General features: G+C 40.9%; 1 long non-coding RNA gene and 1 pseudogene across 1 annotated transcript in view; one reads left to right on the top strand and one right to left on the bottom strand.

The window, feature by feature from the left end:
• LOC133235198 (uncharacterized) overlaps window positions 1–26,243 on the bottom strand; it is a 306,595-nt gene that overhangs the window by 223,620 nt on the left and 56,732 nt on the right. The window lies entirely within an intron of this gene.
• On the top strand, window positions 19,337–20,344 carry LOC133234937 (protein BEX1-like; annotated as a pseudogene).

Below are 26,243 nucleotides of genomic sequence, written 5' to 3'. Positions count from 1 at the left end.
ACATGGATCAGAAGTAGCGAATCCAAGAGAAGGCAGTGGAAGTCTAAGAATAAGTACAATCACTGATACAAAGCAACAACCAGCAATCACTGAAAAGGTCCAGTACGGGCATAAGGAGAGACATATTGAATAACAGAATAAAACTCAGAATACAGAAATAAACCCATATATCTTTGACCAATTGATTTTTGACAAGGGTGCCAAGTCCATTCGACAAACGATGCTGGAACAAATGGATTTTAACACGCAAAAGAATGAAGTTTGACTCCCTGATCCATACTGTATACAAAACTTTAGCGAAACTATAACAATGACCTAAATATAAGAGTTGAAACCTTAGAGCTGTTAGAAAAAAATGTTAAATGTTTATAACCTTCAATTTCGCAGTGACAACAAAATAATTAGAAGTAAAAAAAGATAAATTAAAACTCATCAAAATTAACAAAATTTTATGCATCAAAGGACATTATCAACAACATAAAAGGATAATCAATAGATTGGGAGAAAATATTTGCAAATCATGTATCTGATAAGGGTTTAATATACAGGATATGAACAAGAAAAAGACAACCCATTCAAAAATAGGCAAAAAACTTAAATAGACATTTCTCCAAAGAACATACACAAAAGACCAAGAACCACTTGAAAAAAATATTCAATTAGTCATTCAGTTAACTGCTGGCTCAGACAGTAAAAGTGTCTGCCTACAACTTGGGAGACCCGGGTTTGATCGCTGGGTCGGGAAGATCCCCTGGAGAAGGAAAATGGCAAGCCACTCCAGTACTCTTGCCTTGAAAATCCCATGGACGGAAGAGCCTTGTAGGCTATACTCCATGGGGTCACAAAGAGTCGGACATGACTGAGCGACTTCATTTTCACTTTCTTTCAGTTCAGTCACTCAGTCATTTCTGACTCTTTGCGACCTCATGAACCACAGCATGCCAGGCCTCCCTGTCCATCACCAATTCCCGGAGTCCACCCAAACCCATGTCCATCGAGTCGGTGATGCCATCCAATCATCTCATCCTCTGTCATCCTCTTCTCCTCCTGCCCTCAATCTTTCCCACCATCAGGGTCTTTTCCAATAACTCAGTTCTTTACATCACGTGGCCAAAGAAGTGGAGTTTCAGCTTCAACATCAGTCCCTCCAATGACCACCCAAGTCTGATCTTTAGGATGGACTGGTGGGATCTCCTTGCAGTCCAAGGGACTCTCAAGAGTCTTCTCCAACACCACAGTTCAAAAGCATCAATTCTTCAGCACTCAGCTTTCTTTATAGTTCAACTCTCACATCCATACATGACTACTGGAAAAACCATAGCCTTGACTAGACTGACCTTTATTGGCCGTCTCTGCTTTTGAATATGCTATCTAGGATGGGCATAACTTTCCTTCCAAGGAGTAAGCATCTTTTAATTTCATGGCTAAAGTCACCATCTGCAGTGATTTTGGAGCCCAAAAAAATAAAGTCAGCCACTGTTTTCCCATCTCTTTGCCATGAAGTGATGGGACCAGATGCCATGATCTTAGTTTTCTGAATGTTGAGCTTTAAGCCAACTTTTTCACTCTCCTTTTTCACCTTCATCAAGAGGCTCTTTAGTTCTTCTTCGTTTTCTGCGATAAGGGTGGTATCACCTGCATATCTGAGGTTATTGATATTTCTCCTGGCAATCTTGATTCCAGCTTGTGCTTCATCCAGCCCATTGCTGCTGCTGCTAAGTCGCTGCAGTCATGTTCAACTCTGTGCGACCCCATGGATGGCAGCCCACCAGGCTCCCCTGTCCCTGGGATTCTCCAGGCAAGAACACTGGAGTGGGTTGCCATTTCCTTCTCCAGTGCATGAAAGTGAAAAGTGAAAGTGAAGTCACTCAGTCGTGTCCGACTCTTAGTGACCCCATAGACTGCAGCCAGACAGAAAAGGACAAATTCTGTATGAATCCATTTATATGAAATGTCCAGAAAGTTTGCAGAGACAGGAAGTAGGGACCACCAGGTCTAGGGATTATGGTGATGGGAGTTTTATTGCTTAATAGATACAGAGTTACTATTTAGAGTGATGAAAAAGATTTAGACATAGTGATAATGGTTTCAGAATACTCTGAATATAATTAATACCACTAATATAATACACTTATAAAATTTTAAAATAGTAAGTTTTATATTTTACATGTTTTACCACAACAATAACAAAATTGATAGCTGAAAGACTGGAAAGAAGTGATACATTTAAAAAAATAAGTAGTGATATTTACACATGAGTCAGAAAATATTAACAGTTGGTAAAGCCCAGCTAAGCAGCAACCAATCAGCATTGATGCCAACTGCAGACATGGGTCCAGAGGTACTATGAGTTCAGTTTAAGTACCACCCTGAATCCAGCAAAAACTACTAAAGCTCATCTCTGAAAAAGCAGAGAGGAAGAAAAACTCTTTGCATTCCTATTCATTATGGTGTGATGGTATCAAAGCAAAGTTTGTTTGAACAAAAGAGCTGTACATATTTAAGGCCCTCACTTTATGGATGAGAACAGTCAGAACTGCAAAGACTTGCCAAAGCTCCCCTGAATGGTGAACAGAGCCTGCACCACAGTCCTGCTCACATCTATCTTTGATCTTTTCATAATACACATAGTAAAAGGGGGTGCAAGAAATCCAGTCTACTATATGAAAGTGAAACAAATGCTACGAAAAGGAAGTATTAATTGCTGTGATTGTGATGAGGATCTGTGAAACATTTATGATTTTCTTTCTTCTCATCCAGGTTGGTCAACAAGCTACTCAGTTTACAATGTCTCTGGTCCCAATTCTTCTTATACTTTCTTAACTGGACTGAGGCTGTAGAGTGGTTCAGAAAGCAGAGACCAGAGTTTCCCGTCAGCTCAGCCATGTACGAATAGTATGAAGTATGATTATGAACTAATCTTGCTATTATAAAGTTTATCTTGCAAAACTTCAGTTTCTTCATCTTAAAATGGGTGTAAGTTCAGTTCAGTCGCTCAGTCGTGTCTGACTCTTTGTGACCCCATGAATTACAGCACGCCAGGCCTCCCTGTCCATCACCAACTCCTGGAGTTCACTCAAACTCATGTCCATTGAGTCGGTGATGCCATCCAGCCATCTCATCCTCTGTCATCCCCTTCTCCTCCTGTCCACAATCCCTCCCAGCATCAGGGTCTTTTCCAATGAGTCAACTCTTCGCATGAGGCGGCCAAAGTACTGGAGTTTCAGCTTTAGCATCAGTCCTTCCAAAGAAATCCCAGGACTGATCTCCTTTAGGATGGACTGGTTGGATCTCCTTGCAGTCCAAGGGATTCTCAACCACAGTTCAAAAGCATCAATTCTTCAGCACTCAGCTTTCTTCACAGTCCAACTTTCACATCCATACATGACTACTGGAAAAACCACAGCCTTGACTAGACGGACCTTTGTTGGCAAAGTAATGTCTCTGCTTTTGAACACGCTGTCTAGGGTGGTTATAACTTTCCTTCCAAGGAGTAGGCATCTTTTAATTCATGGCTGCAATCACCATCTGCAGTGATTTTGGAGCCCCCCAAAATAAAGTCAGCCACTGTTTCCCCATCCCTTTGCCATGAAGTGATGGGACCAGATGCCATGATCTTAGTTTTCTGAATGTTGAGCTTTAAGCCAACTTTTTCCCTCTCCTCTTTCACTTTCATCAAGAGGCTTTTTAGTTCTTCTTTACTTTCTGCCATAAAGGGTGGTGTCATCCGCATATTTGAGGTTATTGATATCTCTCCCAGCAATCTTGATTCCAGCTTGTGTTTCTTCCAGCTCAGCACTTCTCATGATGTACACTACGTATAAGTTAAATAAGCAGGGTGACTATATACAGCCTTGATGTACTCCTTTTCCTATTTGGAACCAGTCTGTTGTTCCATGTCCAGTTCTAACTGTTGCTTCTTGACCTGCATACAGGTTTCTCAAGAGGCAGGTCAGGTGATCTGGTATTTCCATATCTTTCAGAATTTTCCACAAGTTTGTTGTGATCCACACAGTCAAAGGCTTTGGCATAGTCAATAAAGCAGAAATAGATGTTTTTCTGGAACTCTCTTGCTTTTTCAATGATCCAGCGGATGTTGGCAATTTGATCTCTGGTTCCTCTGCCTTTTCTAAAACCAGCTTGAACATCTGGAAATTCACCATTCACATACTGCTGAAGGGTCGCTTGGAAAATTTTGAAGAAGTATCTTTATATGACCTGTGGCATTGCTGTGATAGTGGGACAAGATAGCACCTTTAAAATCCTGATGTCTTACATGTTATAAGCACTCAGTCACTAGTAGCTACATTAATTACTCTTCCCATGAATGCTGCCACTAGCACAAACTCAGATTTGTCATCCTTATACCTATAGGGAAGACTTTTTCTGCCTCTATTGCATTCAATAGCGGTTACAAAACCTCATTTGCAAGCTGACTGTTCTGATCTTGGTCCAGGCATTACCAAGTGTATTCAGTTCAGTTGCGTCTGACTCTTTGCGACCCCATGAACCGCAGCACGCCAGGCCTCCCTGTCCATCACCAACAGTGTATTAGCTCTCTCCTAACCCCTAGCCCCAGCTCCCCAACCCAGCACACTTTCCTTGACTTTCAGGAGAGCATAGCACTAACACACACCTGACGGGGATGTTGAGGGACCTGCATGTACCTAATGGTAAACTGTTTTTTTCCCTCTTCTGTGTGAAAATTACAAAAGAGAATGAAACTACCCAAGACCAAATTTCAGTGACTAAAATGGAAAATGCAATTTGCGTACTTTTCATGCTATTCTGCATCAATCATTAGCCCAGTTAGTCTTATACCAGATTAGGATTAATGAGAAACATGAACTTTCCATTTCTCAGGTTTCTTGGGGAGACATTTTCTGGATGGCCCAGAAACATCCCAATTAAGAGGGAAAAGTTACTCATGGAAGTAATCAGAGCTCATTCTTTGCCACTGTCCCTGTCCAGCCTTGACCTTTAAAAGACAAACATTTGGGGTTGTTCTACCAAATACCTGACCATAACTAAGCCATACAGGAACGCACATCACCTCCAAAATCTAGGCTTAAACACACAAACAATGAAAGCTCCGATTCTACATCAGAGCACTGGATATGCTACATCACTAGGAGCAACATGATTAAAATCAGTATGAATCTTTCAAAATGAATTTTTAAAAAAAATCTAACACAAAAGTACACTTATGAAAATATACTTGAGATTTATTTTCTGTATCTTTCAGAAATCAACAATTTTTTTTTTACTTTACTACTTCCAAACTGTCCTCTGTTACTTATTCAACAGAATTTCTCCTGACAAGTAACTTTTGATACTTTGTTGAAATGAACATCAGGGTATAAAAACTTTAAGAATCACTTTATGTTCTAACCTAAAAGATAAATTTTTAAAAGAATCTAATAACCTTATAAAATGATTCTTTACTTCACTGAAAAAGAAAATTTACCTTTATCAGGGGAAATAGATAATGTAATGGCTCATGTAATGAAAAATTTTATGGCTCTGTCTTCAGGTACAGTTTGATCCAGGAGTCAACAGACAGTCTCAAGACCTACCAGGCCTATACTGCAGTTATTCAGCAACTCCAGAGGAATAGGTGTAACAGCTCAAGCCACAGTTAGCCATTATTGCAGAACTGCTCTCATTAGAGTAGCCAAGAAAATGGACTACGCCAGGCAGTCACTTTTGGGTCATATTCTCACCCTTGAGAGTTGGGGGATCAACCTCACCCAAAATATGAGGACAGAAAGTGGAAGAAGTCTTCAGAAAACTCAGGCTACTGCTTCCAGAAGACCAAATTCTAAGCAGGCAGAATCAACTTAAACTTTTAGGCCAAATTAATTGTTTCTCAACATGGAAAACTACTCAGGGCTCTCATTTCTCTTTCTCCCAGTGACTAAGAGCCCAGGGTAACACAGCTCTCTGTGCTGGTGCCTCCCCATCTGTGAGTTCAGAATATTCAGTTACCTGGCTTGCAGGCACACTGTTTACACTCAATGCTTATGAACTGCTCAGGGCCCGAAACACTATATAAATGCAAAGCGTCAATATAAATCGTGCTAAAACAGGTATTCCTCAGTTAACAGGAGGAACAGCATGTCCACAAAGATACATCAAATGCTATAAAAGAAATGCTAATTTCTTTTGCTTCCTCACCACATAATTTAAAAATTGCTTTACCTACAACCATTATTTTAGAGGTTATATTTTCTCTCACAATGTCTGCACGTCAATCACTTGACTTTCTAAAGGTTATCATAACATGACTTTTTTTTAAACCAAGACACCTCTAGAGGATGACAGAACAGTTTGTTAGAATTCCAACACAGTGACAAAATCCTCTTTGCCCTCACTCTCACTCTTGAGAAAAATTGATTTTTCAAGTGCCTCTGATAAAAGATTTCAGCCATTTGGATTTTTATCCCCATCTTTTTCAGAAATAAAAAGAAATGGTTTGGATTAAAGGTATAAATTGCCCTATTTAGTCACAGAAACAAATTTAGACCTTAATAGCACAAGTGAAGATGAATGAAAAACTAGCACCGCACAGATGCTGCCAGGATAAAAGGTAGAAATCTCACCTGACAGGTGATCAATGAGACATTAAAGGTTAGAAGAATTATTAATGTGAGGGCAGAAGAGCAAAGGACAGTAGAAAAGAGCAAAACCCTTTGGGTTATTTTTTTTTCATCAGAAAGTAAGATGATCTAGCTGTAACAAACCGTCCCTTGTAATGGTCCCTATGGGTTGATAGTTGAAGGTCAAGTCAAAGCATTTTCAAAGACTGACCTTGTTAATGTTTTGTTATCATCATGGTGGGTTTCTATTTTTGTTTTGGTTTTCATTTCAGTTGTCTTTTGAATTCTAGCAGTAAAAATTAATTTTGGTCTAAAGGGGTAGAAAGATATATTTCACTGACTAAGAGTTCAGTTCAGTTCAGTTCAGTTCAGTCGCTCAGTCGTGTCTGACTCTTTGTGACACCATGAACCACAGCAGGCCAGGCCTCCCTGTCCATCACCAACTCCTGGAGTTTACCCAGACTCATGTCCACTGTGTCAGTGATGCCATCCAACCATCTCATCCTCTGTTGTCCCCTTCTTCTGCCCGCAATCTTTCCCAGCATCAGGGTCTTTTCAAATGAGTCAGCTCTTTGCATCAGGTGGCCAAAGTAGTGGAGTTTTAGCTTCAGCATCCGTCCTTCCGATGAATATTCAAGGCTGATTTCCTTTAGGATGGACTGGTTGGATCTCCTTGCAGTCCAAGGGACTCTCAAGAGTCTTCTCCAACACCACAGTTCAAAAGAATCAATTCTTTGGCACTCAGCTTTCTTTATAGTCCAACTCTCACATCCATACATGACTACTGGAAAAACCATAGCTTTGACTAAACGAACCTTTGTTGGCAAAGTAATGCCTCTGCCTTTGAATATGCTGTCTAGGGTGGTCATAACTTTCCTTCCAAGGAGTAAGCTTGGAAGGAATTTCATGGCTGCAGTCACCATCTGCAGTGATTTTGGAGCCCAAAAAATAAAGTCAGCCACTGTTTTCATTGTTTCCCCATCTCTTTGCCATGAAGTGATGGGACCAGATGCCGTGATCTTAGTTTTCTGAATGCCGAGCTTTAAGCCAACTTTTTCACTCTCCTCTTTCACTTTCATCAAGAGGCTCTTTAGTTCTTCACTTTCTGCCATAAGGGTGGTGTCATCTGCATATCTGAGGTTATTGATATCTCTCCCAGCAATCTTGATTTCAGTTTGTGCTTCCTCCAGCCCAGCGTTTCTTATGATGTACTCTGCATATAAGTTAAATAAGCAGGGTGACTATATACAGCCTTGACGTACTTGGAACCATGTCCAGTTCTAACTGTTGATTCCTGACCTGCATACACATTTCTCAAGAGGCAGATCAGGTGGTCTGGTATTCCCATCTCTTTCAGAATTTTCCACAGTTTATTGTGATCCACACAGTCAAAGGCTTTGGCATAGTCAATAAAGCAGAAATAGATGTTTTTCTGGAACTCCCGTGCTTTTCCAATGATCCAGTGGATGTTGGCAATTTGATCTCTGGTTCCTCTGCCTTTTCTAAAACAAGCTTGAACATCTGGAAGTTCACGAGTTAATGAACAGTAAAGAATGATAGTATACAACAAAGGAGGTTACAAAACAGCATGAAATACAAACCATTTATTTTTAAAAGATGGATATGTTATATTCGATGATGCTTTGATCGTGCTTCCTATGGGCCAGACACTCTTCTGAGGGTTTACTATTTCACTCAGCTAATACCCCCTCTATTGAATGCCAATAACCATCTGATACATGAGCAAACTGAGGCACAGGGAGTTTAAGCAAATGCCCTGTGGTCTTAGATAGTAAGAGAGAGAGATCAGTGCATCAATCTTCAATGATGTTTCTCAAGACATTAATAGTGATTACTTCTGAATATGGGAGTAAGATTCTCTGTCATGCTCATTTTGTTATTTAAAAATTCGGTGGGGAGATTTGGGAGAATGGCATTGAAATATGTATAATATCATGTATGAAACGAGTCACCGGTCCAGGTTCGATGCACGATACTGGATGCTTGGGGCTGGTGCACTGGGACGACCCAGAGGGAGGGTATGGGGAGGGAGGGGGGAGGAGGGTTCAGGATGGGGAACACAGGTATACCTGTGGTGGATTCATTTCGATATTTGGCAAAACTAATACAATATTATAAAGTTTAAAAATAAAATAAAATTTTAAAAAAAATTCAAAATCTCATAAATATTTCCCATTGAAAACTAAGTATCTTTACAATCAGGAAGTAAACATCAACAGCTTTTATCATGTAGGGGATAGTGTTTCATATCCTGAACACTGCTTCATGCTTTTTGACGACTCAGTTATGTCATCAAACATCTTAATCTGTTGCACAGTCAACTCCAAACAGTTCCAAATGGATGGAAGTTCACTTTCTCTCCAGGCTTCCTCTCATCCGCCTTCCACCACACCACCAGCCATCCATGGAGGAGATCTGGGCATCCCTTCAGCCATCTTACCCATTCTGTCTCCATTTGGACAGGAGGTGAGCAAGGTGAATTAACTTCACCATCCACCTTGTTCTCAAACCTTTACCTTCTTGTTTGCCCTTTCTCTCTCCATCACTATCTTTACCAACCTCAATAAAACTATGAGCATCTTCTGTGAGCATTTTTGCAACAGCTTCCTCACTCTTTTGCTCCCTCCACCCACCCATCACACTCATTCTCTCCATCCTTCTCATTTACCTTCCATCTTGTCTACAAAGCTACCTTTGTGGCAATGTAACTGTATCGTGCCCCTGCTTAAAAATCTAAAGCTGTTCCCTCTTACGAAAAATAAAACCCAACTCCTTCGCCTTAAATAGAAGGTCCTCAATAATCTGGATTATATACACCTTTCTCATTTATAGCATAAGCCTCCCTGTTGCTCTGTGTCTTCCTGCATGGGGTTTTCTGAGTTTACAAACCATATACTAAGGTTTCCCACTTCTAGAACTTGACATATGCTATTCTGTCTGCGATGCCATCTGTTGGATTTAAATCATTCTACTCTTAAGCCCTAGGACAAAGCCTAGCCCCCATTCATTATTCAATTAATATTTATTAGCCACTTGTTATGCATCAAGCAATTTGCCCGTGTACATGATATGAAAGTAAACTTAATTTGACCTGATTCTTGCAAAGGATGACCAACTTCCCCAGTCTGCCCAGAACTTTATTACTTTTAGTACTAAATCAGGAAATCCTTCAGCCTTAGATAACCCCAGGGCAGGGGATATCTCATTCCTGCACATAAATTTATCTTGTAACAAAGTTCAGTTCAGTCTCTCAGCCATGTCCAACTCTTTGTGACCCCATGGACTGCAGCACGCCAGGCTTCCATGTCCATCACCAACTCCCAGAGTTTACTAAAACTCATGTCCATTGAGCCAGTGATGCCATCCAACCACCTCATCCTCTGTCGTCCCCTTCTCCTCCCACCTTCAATCTTTCCCAGCATCAAGGTCTTTTCAAATGAGTCAGTTCTTCACATGAGGTGGCCAAACTATTGGAGTTTCAGCTTCAGCATCAGTCCTTCCAATGAACACTCAGGACGGATTTGCTTTAGGATGGACTGGTTGGATCTCCTTCAGTCCAAGGGACTCTCAAGAGTTTTCTCCAACACCACAGTCCAAAAGCATCAATTCTTAGGCACTCAGCTTTCTTTATAGTTCAACTCTCACATCCGTACCTGTTCAGTTTCAGTTCAGTTCAGTCGCTCAGTTGTGTCCGACTCTTTGTGGCCCCATCCATACATGACTACTGGAAAAACCATAGCTTTGACTAGATGGACCTTTGTCAGCAAAGGAAGTTGGTTAATAAATGACTTGAATGAAACTAGTAAATAAACAAAGGGATTTCTTTTTATAACACCTTGCTGCTGCTGCTGCTGCTAAGTCGCTTCAGTCGTGTCCGACTCTGTGCAACCCCATAGATGGCAGCCCATCAGGCTCCACCTCCCTGGGATTCTCCAGGCAAGAACACTGGAGTGGGTTGCCATTTCCTTCTCTAATGCATGAAAATGAAAAGTGAAAGTGAAGTCACTCTGTCGTGTCCGACTCTTAGTGACCTCATGGACTGTAGCCTACCAGACTCCTCCGTCCACAGGATTTTCCAGGCAAGAGTACTTAGGATAGCTGTTATCAGTCCAGTCACTCAGTCGTGTCTGACTCTTTGTGACCCCATGGACTGCAGCACACTAGGCTTCCCTGTCCCATCACCAACTCCCGGAGTTCACCCAGACTCATGTCCATTGAGTCAGTGATGCCATCCAACCATCTCATCCTCTGTTGTCCCCTTCTCTTCCCACCTTCAATCTTTTCCAGCATCAGGTTTTTTTTTCCTATGAGTCACTTCTTTACATAGTTATTATACACATCTTTTATCTCTATATAATTTAAAATAAACCAGAAGTCAACTTTATGATGGAGAGAAATACATGTAAGTAGCATAATACATGAAACACAAATCCTAACATGAACTGAACCAGATTATCTGACTTGTGTAGTACAGAGGAAGCCAGAAGAGCTTGTGAAGGGCTCCCCAAAGAGAGGCAGGTAAGAAGGGAACGAATCTTTGTCTCCCACTGGGGGACTGGAAATTCAGCTTGTGTTTATTCCCATGACATGTGGCAGCAGGACGAAATGCTCCTGAAACGGTTTCAAGAGAGGATGGAGTGCAAATACAGGAAATGAGGGAAAGGGAGTTCTCAGCCTCTGTTACTGAAACTCTTCATTACTTGCATCTGTAAAATGGTGGTAATAAAGACACCTAACTCACAAATTTTTTAAAAGATTAACTCAGTGTGTCCAAAGTGCTTTGGACAGCGCATGGCAATGGTAATACTCTGTAAGTATCAGCTTATACCACTACAGCCTCAGTACCCTTCCTGTAGACCAGAAAAACACGAAGATAGGGCTGACTGAGCTCAGCACCTCTGCTCAGCCTTACCCAGGAAGAGGCCTAGAGCAGGCGGACAGAAAGGTTTCTCAGCATGCACTGGAGAGGAAAACAATTTAAGACCATCTTCAAACCTACTCTGTTTCAACCACTGAAACTCAGACAAGCTGGGACCTGGACGCTTTGTTGCAAGTGCTGCAGTGCTTTTTGCACCTGGACAAACTTCTCCTCCAGCAACAGAGAAACTATATGGGACTAAAAATAACTGTGTGCCTCACAGTTGGGGCAAATTCTGCACAAAAGATACAAAAAACAAACAAAAAACCTGGTTCCCATTTCTAAAGAGCCAGGAGCAAAAACAGGGTGGTGAAGCAAAACCAGGGTACTGATCATGCCCCCTGCAGTCAATGCCACTAGAGAGGTGGGCAAACACCCAAGCCACCCCTATGGTGCACCCCCTGGAAACACCTCTCACCCCATATAAGGAAGAAGCTCACTTTTCCCCCGGGATAGGGCTAGCAAGAGAATCTGTTAATTATTTTTGCTCCCTCCTATAGCTGGCATAGGAGTCTCAATAAAGCCTTGCCTGAATTTCTTGTCTGGCCTCTAGTCAATTTCTATTGATTGGGGAAGACCAAAAACCCTGGTCAGTATCAAAACCATCTGCATTCCCATGAGCACGTACTGACAGGAACAGATTTTTTTTAAAGATGGGTCAAAAAATCCACTGAGAAAGAAATCCATCTTTCAAAATATTCCAACACAATTATTTATATTAATAATGAAATTTAGTAAATAAGGAAACTATTTTTCACACTTTATCTAAATATTATTGAACTTGAAAATCATGGTCAATTGAGACTTGCTCACACAGATTAAAAAAAACGAAGAGAAAAACATCCATCTTTTGCCAAGAGGCTTAACACACAATCTGATATTTATATTCTAGCAATAGGAATATATTCATGCACTTTTAAAAGTTAGTTGAATTAAACAAGCAAAATAATCAAACTAAGTATATGCATTGACAACGTTCTGGCCATCTTTAAAAAAAAAAAAAAAAAAAAACTGGATTGAGTTAACTCAAATATAAAGGAATAATACATCCAGGGCTCAGGCACCAAAATTGCAACCAGATGGTAAGACAAGTCCATCTGAGTTCAACAGTTTGCATTCCAACAATGCCCAGATGGGGTTCTTGAGTAGCTGTGGCCAGTTCAGCTCATGCCTCTTCTTCAAGCCTCTTACCCAAACATACATCCTCAAGGAGGTACAGTTGATTATTGGGGATTTGTAATTGAACACAAATCTCAGTTTCATTGACAGTAAATGTTAGGTTCAAACAATCTGAAAAGCAAATGATCTGATAAAGATTCACCAGGCAGACTAAGGTAGTGTAGCGGTTGGAGATCTCTGCTTGGGAAAGACCAAGTATAAGTATTCATCCCCGAGAAACATGCAGAACGCGTTGTGTGAGGCCTTCTGCCAAGGCTCCTTTCCAGCAGGCCCCCTACTCTCAACAGCTGTGGGCAAATGAGACAATGGCCGTATTTTTCATGAAAAAACTGCATCCCACACACCATCTGAGACTTCTCCAACGCTTTCCCCTACCTCTGCCCACAATAAAACAAACGTACAGGTGTAGTGAAAGTGAATTAAAAGTCTGTTAAGGTCATGAGTAAACTGAATCCTGGATTTGCAATTAATTTGTTTCCAGAACTACCTTCTTTAAAAAAATACAGACTGGCTAATTACCTTCTTTAAAAATACAGACTGAACTTTGCTGTTCACCTGAAACTATCACAACAGTATTAACTCTCTATACCCCACATCAGATCAGATCAGTCGCTCAGTTGTGTCTGACTCTTTGCGACCCCAATACAAAATAAAAAGGGTTTTAAAAAATGCATAATCCCTATAAATATATGAACAAAATCCTGCAAAATAAAAAAGAAAAACCTCTGCTCTGAAATTATAGAGTAAAATGATTCATCCATGTTAAAGAAAATACAGACAATTAGACATTTAGCAAAGAATTTCATTATTTTACTATCAATTCCAGGGTGTTCTTGAAATTACAGTCCTGACAATTTTGACCTTTTCACTTGCCAAATACATATTAATGTGTCTTAAAGCCTCCTCAATAATAAAAGTTGACAATTTTTTTTTTCTAATGTAACATTTAAAGATTTACAGAATCATAAGCTGGGGGTGTTTCATGTTCGTCTAAATATGACCTGGTCTTAGGAATTTTGAAAAAGGAGAAGAATATTGACAAGCCAACACATAGCTCCTCCCTTAGCATTAGTGAAATGATTAAAATGCAGTGGGACGTGGCTGTTTCAAATACTTGGGAGGAGAAATACCAAACCATGCTTGGCACAAGACACTCATGAATAGGACATGCTGGGGACACAAGCGCAGTCTGTATGAGTCACCATACTTCTGGCCACACTGCTTTCTGAAGAGCATTTCTCAATGTTTAATTTAGAAATTTTGTCCTTATATGAAAATGGAATCTTGAAAAGTCTAAAACATCATATTGCTTATGCATATGAGCCTGACTATAAAGTTGAATTATGAGGGTGACATGAGAATGCCTAAAACTCCAGCTCAAAAAATTCAAAGATTCATTCAATGGATGATAATGGAAACTTCTGTGAAGTTGCTTTACCTGTATTGTTAATAACAAGGTGACATTTATGAAACTAATAAATGGTAAAGTCCATTATGGTTTAATGATAATTCTTGAACATGAACTTTGTAATATATTCATTTATAAAAACCACTTGAGTCATTTAAATATCATTAAAGCATGGCAAAATTAAAATGAGTTGTCTCCTCATGGACTCTGGTGTAGGAGAGTCATCATTTGTGTTGGCTAGAGTCATTCGGTTTGGAGTCCAATGTCTGATGGTGGCAGGGTACTCCTGCCCTTGAGGGTACACACTCGAATCAAGGAGTGTGTCAGTTTCCCAGTGTAAACCTGGGGAGAGTGTAGTCGCTCAGACATGTCAGACTCTTTTCGACCCGATGGACCGTGGCCTGCCAGGCTCCTCTGTCCATAGAATACTGGAATGGGTTGCCACTTGCTACTCCAGGAGATCTTCCCAATCCAGGGACCGAATCCATGTCTCCCATATTACAGGCAGATTCTTAACCATCTGAGCCACCAGGGAAGCCTTGTAAAACTGGGGAAACTCTTTTTATTTCTTATTGCACAGTTAGAAAAACAGTGTGTCTTCTTCCAGACTGAAGCATAATTAAAAGCTTTCTGCTATGATCCTTGTTGTCTATGTTCTCAGCCGTGATTCTTACTGTGTGGGGACTGACCACTGAAAGAAGCTGCGGGAGTTTTTTTCAGGAATCAGCACTCTCTTCTCACATTCTTTCTCATCTAGAATATGGCAGTCATTTAGGACCTGGAGTCCTGGCCCTCAGGACCTTCTCTTCCTGACCAATTTACTCCATTGTCATTTTCCTAAACGCTGCTTACATTTCTGCTTACAATTCTATACGGTAATATTTAAACTCCAAAGTGTGGCAGAAAAAGGTATTCGTGTTTGGCTCATCTTAATTGCTAAGGCAGAGGGAAGGAAAACGGTGGGTATCCAACCATCTTCAAAGAGGTTACTTATGCATACAAACTGAAAAAAATACTTAGAAATATGTAAACTCTAAGTTTCTGGCCTATTGATTAAATCATTTCCTACACTAACACCATGAATTGAAAAAAAAAAAAAAAAAACAGCCAGAAGTTGAGGATGTAACAAATCACCTTCTTTTCCTCCGAAGAAACAAAGGATTTACTCAAACTAGTCTAGTCAAAACTCCTTTCTGGTGACTGCCTGCATTTACTGTGTGCCTAGAGTGTCTGACGGCTATATTTACTTAATCTTTATTTCATTCTGTCTATAGAGCTCAATTAAGGAGGAGTCAGCTGGACAGCTGCCTGGGACACCAGTTCATAAAGCACATTAAAATAGCCCTAGGATAAATGTAAATACAATGCTAGTTAAGTCAGTTTTCCACATGAGACTCCTAACATAATTGGCAAAAATAGGTAACACACTCAAGTGGAAATTGTGGAAACACTTCTCCCGGTGCTGAACTTACTCTGCTGAGTTACTTGTGAAGCATAATCGCAAACCGCATGTTTCCATTACAGGCTGCTCCAGTAGCCTTGAGACAAGCTGGCTGAGAGTCAGTTGACATTCTAAAACTGAGTCAGGCATGGTGAAGTGGTTTCTTTTTTTTGTTTTAATCTAAAAAAAGTGATTTAGTTCATTATCTACATTTCAACCCTTGGAATATGCCCCTAAGAAGTATTTTGTTTCAGAAACTTAAATATAAATTGGAAGTGAGAACAAGAATGGTGAAAGGTAGGTGTCAACCTGAAGCCCATAAAATTAGAATGTGGGGTTATAATTTGAACAAACTGTAACACCATTTACCTAAGTTACTTTTCTTTGTGATTATGGGTTATTAAAAAAAAAAAAAACCCTGAAAGACAATTTGAACGAAGTTAAAAAGTTGGCTGAAAATGTATATACCCTATAAATAGAAAAGCCACTTTACTTTGGTGTCTATTAAATAAATGTTAAATACATATTTGAAAAACATCAACTTCAAGGAGTATCTCCAGATAGTTGGACTGTCTAAAGTGTTGTCTTGTCTCCATCCAGCCTGGTCCCTGGTAAACACACTTGCACCCTTCACAAAAGAGACCTATAGAGGTTAGTATCATATCAAGAGACTACTAAGGAATAATTTCGTCAGAAACCTGAGAGCAAGAGATTATATTTCCATCCTGGATCCCCAGAGGTAAGCAATAGTCCATAGTCAAGAATTGTTGAAAACTGTCATTTTTTGTTTTAGCTTTTTTTTTTTTAAATATGAATTGACAGATGACATGAAATAGAGATGGGTGTTAAAAATACCAGATATAAGAATTAGGATCCCAGGAGTCTGAAATGAGCTGATATGAAGAAGTTGAACTTAGGAAGACTAAATATGAGAAAATTAGGTTTAAGTTTTACACTTAGGCATAAGAAGAAAAGCAAGGAAAAAAAATAAAAATGGAAGGAAGGACACAAAACTAACATGTGAACAAGAGTATAGACTTTCATGTAAATGAGCAAAATAAAAGGAGGGAATGCAAAATATGGGTACTAATACTGTTTGAGGTTACATGCGTAACTGAAAATCTGATGAGGGTGGAGAGGACAGCACTTGGGCAATTTCAGGAGGAAGCAAAGAAGCTCAGGATCTTCCGAGGTGTCAAAGTGGTAAAGAATCCGCCTGCCAATGCAGAAGATGAGGGTTCAATTCCTGCATCAGGAAGATCCCATGAAGCAGAAAATGGCAACCCACTCCAATATTCTTGCCTGGAGAATGCCATGGACAGAGAAGCCTGGTGGGCTATAGTCCATAGGGTTACAGAAGAGTCGGGCATGACTGAGCAATGAGCATGGCTGCTTTTACCATAAAACGCATGTAACAAACCAAACCTGGGATTCAATTTCAGGAGCCAACAAAGACCTGAAACCCATTTTTGGATCCTGAAACTATCCACAGAATCTCAGATTAAGACTTCGATTGGGAGAACTATCTTAGAGTTCATACAACCACAGATATCAACACCAACTTCACTGCTACTACTAGGATAGCACTGGGCATGTTACTTAAATTTGATCAGCCTTACAATTCTCATCACAACATAGGAATAGAAACATTTACCTTAGAGGGTAGTGGTATGGTTAAAATGAGATCATTATTTAATAGATTCAGCTCCCAGTTAGTAAATATTCCCTCAATGGTTGATTATCATGGAGAAGATAACATAGAAAAGGGCCCCATGTGTTGTGTATGACTCAAATGGAGTTATGGAGACCTAGAATTTTGTTCGAAATAAAATGAAGTATATATTGGTTCAGCTGCTAGGGAAAACAGTATAAAGATTCCTCAAAAAATGAAAAATAGAACCACTAAATGATCTAGCAATTCCACTCCTGGATAATTAAGAAAACAAAATCACTCATTAGAAAAGACATATGTGCCCCTGCATTCACTGCAGCATTACTTACAACAGCCATGACATGGAAGCAGCCTATGTGTCTATCAATAGGAGAATGGATAAAGAAGATGTGGCATGCACACACACACACATACACGTGCATACACACACACATAATGGAATATTACTTAGTCATAAAAAGGAATGAAATAATGCCATTTACAATAACATGGATGGACCTGGAGGGTGTGATGCTAAGTGAAGTAAGTCAGAAAAAGACAATACCATATGATTTCATTTGTATGTGGAAACTAAAAACAAAACAAATGAACAAATATGGCAAACAGCAAGAGTTATAGGTAACAGAGGAGATAACAGGTAGTTGTCAAGAGTGGAAACAGGTAGGGGGAGAAAAGAAAGGTGAGAGAGATTAAGGGATATAAAGTTCAGGAGAAAATAATGAGTCATGAAGTTTACAATATGGGAAACACAGTTAAGAGTTATTAATAGCTTTGTAAGGTGACATATTATAACTAGACTTATTGTGGTGATCATTCTGAAATGTATAGAAGGCCAATTATACTTCAAAAACAAACATATTTATAGAAAAAGAAGATTTGTGGTTACCAGAGGGGGAGGACAAGGGGAGGTGGAATTGGATGAAAGTAGTGAAAGGGTACAAAATTTCAGTTATGAGATAAATTAGTATTGGGGATATAATGTATTTACCACACGGTAAATATATTACTGCTGAGTTTCATATAAGAAAGCTGTTAAGACAGTCAATCCTTAGAGTTATCATCACAAGAAAAATTTATATTTCTTTAATTATACACACACACACACACACACACATATATATATTAGATTACTGTCATTAAGCTTACTGTGGCAATCATTTCACGATGTATGCAAGTCAAATTAATGGTCTATACCTTAAATGTAAATAGTGCTGTATGTCAACTGTATCTCAAAATATTGCAGAACTAAAAGCACTGTCAGTTAAAAAAAAAAAAAAAAAGCAAGAGATAAAGCATTCCATTGTTTGGAGCTACACCCTTCAAATCAACAGAAATGGTTACCAGTGACGACACAGATAAGCAAACAGAGGGCTGAATTAAGTCAAAATAGGCCAGCCTGGGTCTGTGCACACTTGGCTAAGAGTCACAGCATGGTGGGTGAGAGGTGTGAGAAGAGTATAGCATGAACCAGACTTCTGTCTCCAAATTGAGACATGATATGTGGGAACTGTCAACCTTGTTGGGTGACGTCTTTTTTACTCCTGTTTATAGGGAAAGTGTTGCTCAGGCATGTCAGACTCTTTGTGATCCCATGGACTGTAGCCTACCAGGCTCCTCTGTCCATGGAATTCTCCAGGCAAGAATACTAGAGTCGGTTGCCATTTCCTTCTCCAGGAGATCTCTCCTATCCCAGGGATCAATCCTGGGTCTCCCGCATTGCAGGCAGATTCTTTACCACTGGCGCCATCAGGGAAGCCAGATTTATAAGTTTAAGCAAATAAGTATCCTTTGCAAAGTGTGATGTTTATGATTGAGAATACTGTAAATTATTAAATGTCTTTAGTAACTGCTGACTTGTAAATTTTGACTCATTTTCGCCTCATGTTTCTTTTAAAACACCTTGACTACTCATGTGATGATAAAAATAAATTTCCACGGCAAACAAAGTTGAGAACGAAGTCCCCCCCACTCAAGAATTGCATGTGCCTTGCTCATCACTGCTTGCCTCTCAGTCTTTGCTCCCCATGGCCCTGAGGGCGTGTGGGCCCTAGAGGCCTGTAAGAGTAGGAGGTGAGAGGGAGCAGGTCTGGGAGTTGAAGTGGCATGGTGGAGCACCTGCAGTGAGATAGCAAGGACAGGCCTAGGAGCAATGGTGTCCAAAGAGAAGCAAGCAGTCAAAAATCTCAACATGGAAAATGTCAACCAGGACAATGAGAAAAGAATGGAAATGGACAAGATGCTAATAAAGGAGAGCCCCCAGCCCTCCCCTTGGGAGCTGTGAACACTGTGTACCTAGAGGAAATGGTAGGTAGTTCCGTGTTAGGCAGCCTATCCTGCTGTCTAGATGGGACATGACCCCGAGGCACGGAGAGCCACAGATAAGGATGAGAGAAGAGAATATGTAAAGGACTGGGAAGGAGGTGAGGAAGCTGATGGAATATCTGAGGGAAAAGCATTTGAGTCACAGACTATGGACAGTTGGTGGTATTAGAGAAGACTCTTGAGAGTCCTCTGGACTGCAAGGAAATCAAACCAGACAATTTTAAAGAAAATCAATCCTTAATATTCATTGGAAGGACTGATGCTGAAGCTCTAATACTTTGGCCACCTGATGCAAAGAATCAAATCACTGGAAAAGACCTTGATGCTGAGAAAGACTGAAAGTAAAAGAGGGTGGAAGAGAATGAGATGGTTAGATAGCATCACTGACTCAGTGGACATGAATGTGAGCAAACGGTGGGAGATAGTGGAGGAGGACAGAGGAGCCTGGCATGCTGTAGGCCATGGGGTCGCAAAGAGTCAGACATGACTCAGTGACTGAACAGTAGGAACTGTGGGCGGTGGGCACAGAGCCCCTCACCATGACCATCATGACGACTTTTGCCTTATGCCTTGAATCCTGATGTTTTCCCTGAAGTTAACTGGGAGACACATGCTTCCTAAACTTACGGATTTGTGATGTATGTTGTAAACCTTTTAGTGTTACTTCTTTCTTGTGGGCCTCCTATACTAGCTTCTAATTGAATGCTGTGCTTCCGACCCAATCTCTAAGTTTCTGTCAGCAGGATAGGTTTACCTATTGCATGGATGTTCATTATATGCTACTGCTAAGTCACTTCAGGGGCCTCCCTGGTGGCTTAGCTCGTAAAGAATCCCCCTGCAATACAGGAGACCTCGGTTCAATCCCTGGGTTAAGAAGATCCCCTGGAGAAAGGAACGGCTAACCACTCCAGTATTCTGGCCTAGAGAATTCCATGGACTCTATGGACCCCGGAGTTGCAAAGAGTCACACATAACTGAGTGACTTTCACTTTCAAGTCCCTTCAGTTGTGTCCAGCTCTTTGCAATGCCATGGACTGTAGCCCACCAGGCTCCTCTGTCCTTGGGATTCTCCAGGCAAGAATACTGGAGCAAGTTGCAATGCCCTTCTCCAGGGGAATGTGAGTTTTACCTATTGCATGGAGAGATGTTCGTTATATATTATGAAACTAATAACACAATATAAAGAAGCAGAAGAATTTTAAAAAATAAAGTCCCCTACTAAGGTCACTTCCTAAACCAAAGTCTTCAGATTTGGTAAACCTCGTGGCAAATGAGAATCCTAAAATAAGGGGCTGGGGTGGAAGGAATCTGGGAAAGGAAAGGGTGTTCTAAATATGTCACGTCTCAGGCGCTGTACCGGAAGAAACGCAGGCAGATCTGTCATGGCATCATGAACACACTGCAAATGACAAAACTGTTCTCTCTGACAAGCTCTTGGGAAGCAACACAGCACAGTAGATCCTTTTAAGGCAGACTCAGGGGTGGGGAGGGAAGAGGGAAGCCAGGAAGACCAAGTAAGACAAGGCATAAAACAGATGCATTTGGGTTATCAGCTATCATTGTGAAAACACACAGACACTCACAATGAAACAGGGAAGTCAAGCTACAGGGTGGAAGACTTCTAAGCTTGTACTTTCAAAATATGTATGATTGTTGCTACTGGTGATCAAGAAAATGAGTGTGTTTGCTAATTAAATAATGTATGGGTTCTTTTGGAAAGCAGTAATTAATTGATTACTGAAGATAGCCAATCGCTAGAAATCACGCTTACTAACTGAAGGGAACAACAGTGGCAAATAAGAGCACGTTGCCCATTCTCAGCTTAGCTTTCTGGAAGCTCATAAATTAGGTAGCCATCGGAGCCCTCCTGCATCCCACTTCAACACTCTAAATATTACATTTTTTATGATAGCTGAGAGTTCTCACTCTTATGTCTGTTGACAGAGCTGCTGATACCGCACCGTCACAGCAATCTGGTAAGAAATACTAGGATTTTTTTTTTTTTTTTTTGCACTACTTCCTATCTGCAAAGTCACACTTACTAACTGTACATATTAATAACTAAGAAATAAAAACAAAATCCCTGTTCTTCACTCCCCTTACCTCCAACTCACAACCAACTCCTTAAGCCTACTTTTCCTTATAGGACAAAAGGAATTCAATTGATTTCCTACTCATAAAAGATATTTTTAACTTCACAAACTGAACAGGCAAATGCGTTTTCCTGTTTATCCATGAGCACCACTGGTTTACAGGAGCCATGTTTCCTCTGGACGATCCACTCTCAGAGCAGTCTTTCTCTTTCTCTACTAAGTAACAAAGCCACCGGGCTGGAGACAGCAAAGAAATACACAGCAAATGAAAGGAAGAGGTAAGTCCAGTTTCAAAATTAACTGAACAATGATTCAATAAAACTTTTTCTTTTTTTTCTGTTCTAGAAACTGAAAAGATCTCTTCTCTGATGAGGTGGTCAGCCAAGGCACACGGTCTCAAGTGCAGGTATTCTGTCGGGCTCGGGGCATTATGCGTGCTGGGCTTCAGATAGAATATTGCAGCCCAGACTTTTCAGGAGTCCTCCTGGGAGTGAAGAGGCATTGCCCTCCCAGGTCCTTCACTGGATCTTTAGATCACTCAAGCTGTGCCTGCACTTCCCTGCTGCTGTGGCGTGCAATGCCACCTTGGACAGATCCATTCTCTCTAAAGGGAGGTTCCCGCTCAGTGGTCTCCCCTCGGCAGAGTAAGTAAAAGGTGACAATAATTAAAAGTTGTTCTATCATGACAAAGGTGGTCTGACAAGAACCCCCAGCACTACTCTCTCATGTGTAAGTGAATCAGTCTGCACAAGGACCCTGGGATCTTTCGTGAATAAAATGTCTCATGCCCTGTGACTGCAAATTGTTAACATTGCCTAAACCAAGATGTTTCTGTTTAAAACATGTGCACAGGCAAACACATATTCATGATTTTGGGCTCCAGCTGTAGAAAAAACTTTCTGCCCCTGACTTCCACATTTTCCTCAACCATCACGTGCCCCTCAGTTTTGCTTTTCTTAACTTAAGCACCTCTTTTTTCTTCAGTCACTCCTCCTAAGATTTAATGCTTATATGTTTCTGAAGTGCTCCTGCTGGTCTAGACCTCATTTTTAAGTTCTCTTGCATAAAATCTTCGTCAGAAGCTCGGCTCTGGTGTAAGGACTACTCTCTCACACTCTGGAATAGCTAAGAAGGGTACTTTCTCTCACTCCCAAGACCATGCTATATCCAAGTCACAAGAACGCACTGCTATCTTAACAGTCGCATCGCACAACTGTCTTTTGAGTTTCCTGCCAAGTCCACAAAAGCTCTTTGATGCACCACTGCACTTCTTCAGCCTTCATTTTACAGCTGGTATTACGGCCCAAGGTCAGAAGTTGGCGCTGGAGCTCATTCTGTCCTACTCTGTTTACCCCTTGGTTTGTAGCCATCCTGGAGTTTCCACTGTGCCCTCCAGAATATTCCCAGTCTCTCAGTTTTTGAATCTACACATAAGCCAAGGACACTATTTCAATTCAAGTGTGATAATAGCTGGCTACAGTCAGAGATCCTTTCTGCGGCCATGGATCTCAATTGGACCTAATTAGCAAGATCCATGCCCCCAATTTCTAATAAAATGTTCAAAACTTTTAGGGAGTGCTACTCAAAGAAAGATGATAAATGCCAATGAGAGGTCTGTAAGAGATTTTTTAAAAACATCTGAAACTTTAAATACCTATTTGCTGAGTGAGTAAATAAACTGTGGGCCTTAATTTCGCCCTCTATATTCTTTAACATTAACATTCCTCCTCTCATACAGTCAATGCACTGTTACCAAGTGTTCATTTTCTGCCATGTGTGGTAAGCTAGAAAGACAAGTAAGGCAGGAGATCTTATCTTTAACGAGAACCCAGTCTAGTTACAGCAGCAGGAACAAAAGAGAGGACAGCCAATTATGATGCAGCTATGACGCAGCACACAGAACTGTGAGAGCACAGAAGAGAGAGCTAACTGCCCAGAATGCGTGTGTAGACCTGAGAGTTAGGACAACTGCCTGGAAAGGTTAGTATCTTAGCAGAATTCTGCATGGAAGTGAGAGTTTGCCAGGTGAAAAGGAGGGGACAAAGATTTGCCATTAGAAGAAGCTACAGAAAGTAAAGCTTGCCTGGGCTAGGGCGTCATTCAGTACAGTGCAAATGCAAGAAACTGGGACAGAGTATTGAAATGTAAGTCAGGAGAGGCAAACGGGGGACACACAATAGTGACTCTCAGGTACCACTGCATGAGATTGAGACTCCACTTACAATTTAACGAACAAATAAGGACTTGGAGGTGGACAGGATCAGATGTACACTTCAACAAGATCATCCAAGTTGCAGGGAAGGAAATGTATCAGAGACAGGTGTTGTTAGAGCAGAAAGGTCCGTTAGAAGCTGTTATATAATCTAGGTGGGAAATAATGGGGTGTTAACTCAGACGATGGTTTTGAAAGCCTGGGATGAATTTCAAAGTATTACAGAGGTTAAGTCTATGTATTTTAGTACCTTTCTGCATGAGGTAGAAGAGGGAGGGGGCCAAGAAAGAAGCCTAGTCTTCTGCCGTAGGAAACTTGTGGAGGATAACCCTACTGACTCAAACAGGAAGCCAGTGATGGGGGAGGGAGCTTAGGGACCTGTGTTGACGGGAGTGCTTGCTGTGGACATATGGCAAGTGGTAGTGGGAGCGGCACATTAGGGTGCAGATGTCAAGGACACAATCAGAATCCTGTAGAGAAATATGGAAAGGACCAGGAGGCATCAGTGTCAGCTAGATGCATCCACAGGAGGAACTGGTATTTCCCAGGGATCTAAATAAGAAAGCGACAGCAGCAGAGAATCCAGTATCTGCTGAGCACTGCTAATGCTAACTCACCATCTCAACACAGAAGTTTTCTACACAACATCAAAATAGTATGTTTTAGTCAATAACTAGAAGCAATAAAGCAAAGAAAAATTATTCCAGGCATTGATTATACAGGGGCAAAGAAGAAATAAAAACAAAAAAACAGACTGATGCAACTGAACATGTATATGCTGTTTTTTTAAAACACCTGAAAAGGTTATTTTCTTTAACCAAAAATATGTACTCCACCATTTTTCTTGACACATGCAACTTTCTTGGTCTATATTTGGTTTTGAAACATTTTCAGACAATAGTGGGATTTTACTTTAACATCCCTCCCAAAAACATTAGGGCAGGTTCACAGATAAAAGGCATGTGATATGGCAAAGATAGGAAAATAGGAATCTGGGAGTCTCAATTAAATGGGGCAAATGCTACTTAGCTTGTGATACTCGATACCACAGACTAACTCAGGCCCATGGTCTTGCAAGTTCTCCATTTTTAAGCAGAAATAAAACCTCTGGAGTTATATGGCATTTGGGGGTGAGGAACTAATTAAAATCTATGCGATGCTGGAGCAGTGGTGGCACGGTGCTGGAACAACGGTGAGGAGATATCCCATGTCCAAGGGCAAAGGAGAAGCCCTAGCAAGATGGTAGGAGGGGCAAAATCACGTTTAGAATCAAACCCCATATCTGCCAGAGGTACTCAGAGGGCTCAAGTATACCTGGTGTGCTCAAACAGGACACAGAAATCTCACAAAGACTGAGACAGAACTGTGTTTGGGTATCTCCTGAGGAGGTACAGCTCAGCAGCAGACTGCTGCAGGGGCAGGGCTCTGGGAGCAGTAGACCTGGGTAAGGAATAAGCCCTCTTGGAACAGGACGCCATTAACCCCACTATAGAGCCACCAGAACTTACACAGGGCTGGGAAAACAGACTCTTAAAGGGCACAAACAGAACTTTGCACTCATCAGGACCCAGGAGAAAACAGCAGTGACCCCACAAAACACTGACCCAGACTTGCTCGTGAGTGTCCAGGAGTCTCTGGGGAAGGTGTGGGTTGGTGGTGGCCTGATGCAGGGTTGGGAGCACTGAGTATAGCAAAGCCTGCATGGGACCCTTTGAAGGAGGTCACCATTATCTTCATTACCTCCACCACAGTTTGGCCTCAGGTCAAATAACAGGGAAGGAAGACAGTGCCCGCCTTCAACAGAAAATTAGATTAAGGATTTACTGAGCTGGTGATAGAAGCAAGGTCCAATGCTGTAAAGAGCAATATTCCATAGGAATCTTGAATGTTAGGTCCATGAATCAAGGCAAATTGGAAGTGGTCAAACAGGAGATGCAAAGAGTGAAAATCGACATTCTAGGAATTAGCCAACTAAAACGGACTGGAATAGGTGAATTTAACTCAGATGACCATTATATCTACTACTGTGGGCAGGAATCCCTCAGAAGAAATGGAGTAGCCATCATGGTCAACAAGAGTCCGGAAATGCAGTACTTGGATACAATCTCAAAAACGACAGAATGATCTCTGTTCGTTTCCAAGGCAAACCATTCAATATCACAGTAATCCAAGTCTATGCCCCAACCAGTAACGCTGAAGAAGCTGAAGTTGAACGATTCTATGAAGACCCACAAGACCTTTTAGAACTAACACCGAAAAAAGATGTCCTTTTCATTATAGGGGACTGGAATGCAAAAGTAGGAAGTCAAGAAACACCTGGAGTAACAGGCAAATTTGGTCTTGGAATACACAATGAAGCAGGGCAAAGACTAATAGAG

This window comes from Bos javanicus, chromosome 22 (assembly GCF_032452875.1).
Source record: "Bos javanicus breed banteng chromosome 22, ARS-OSU_banteng_1.0, whole genome shotgun sequence".
Taxonomy (NCBI): Eukaryota; Metazoa; Chordata; class Mammalia; order Artiodactyla; family Bovidae; genus Bos; species Bos javanicus.
This window is presented reverse-complemented; position numbering and strand designations above follow the sequence as displayed.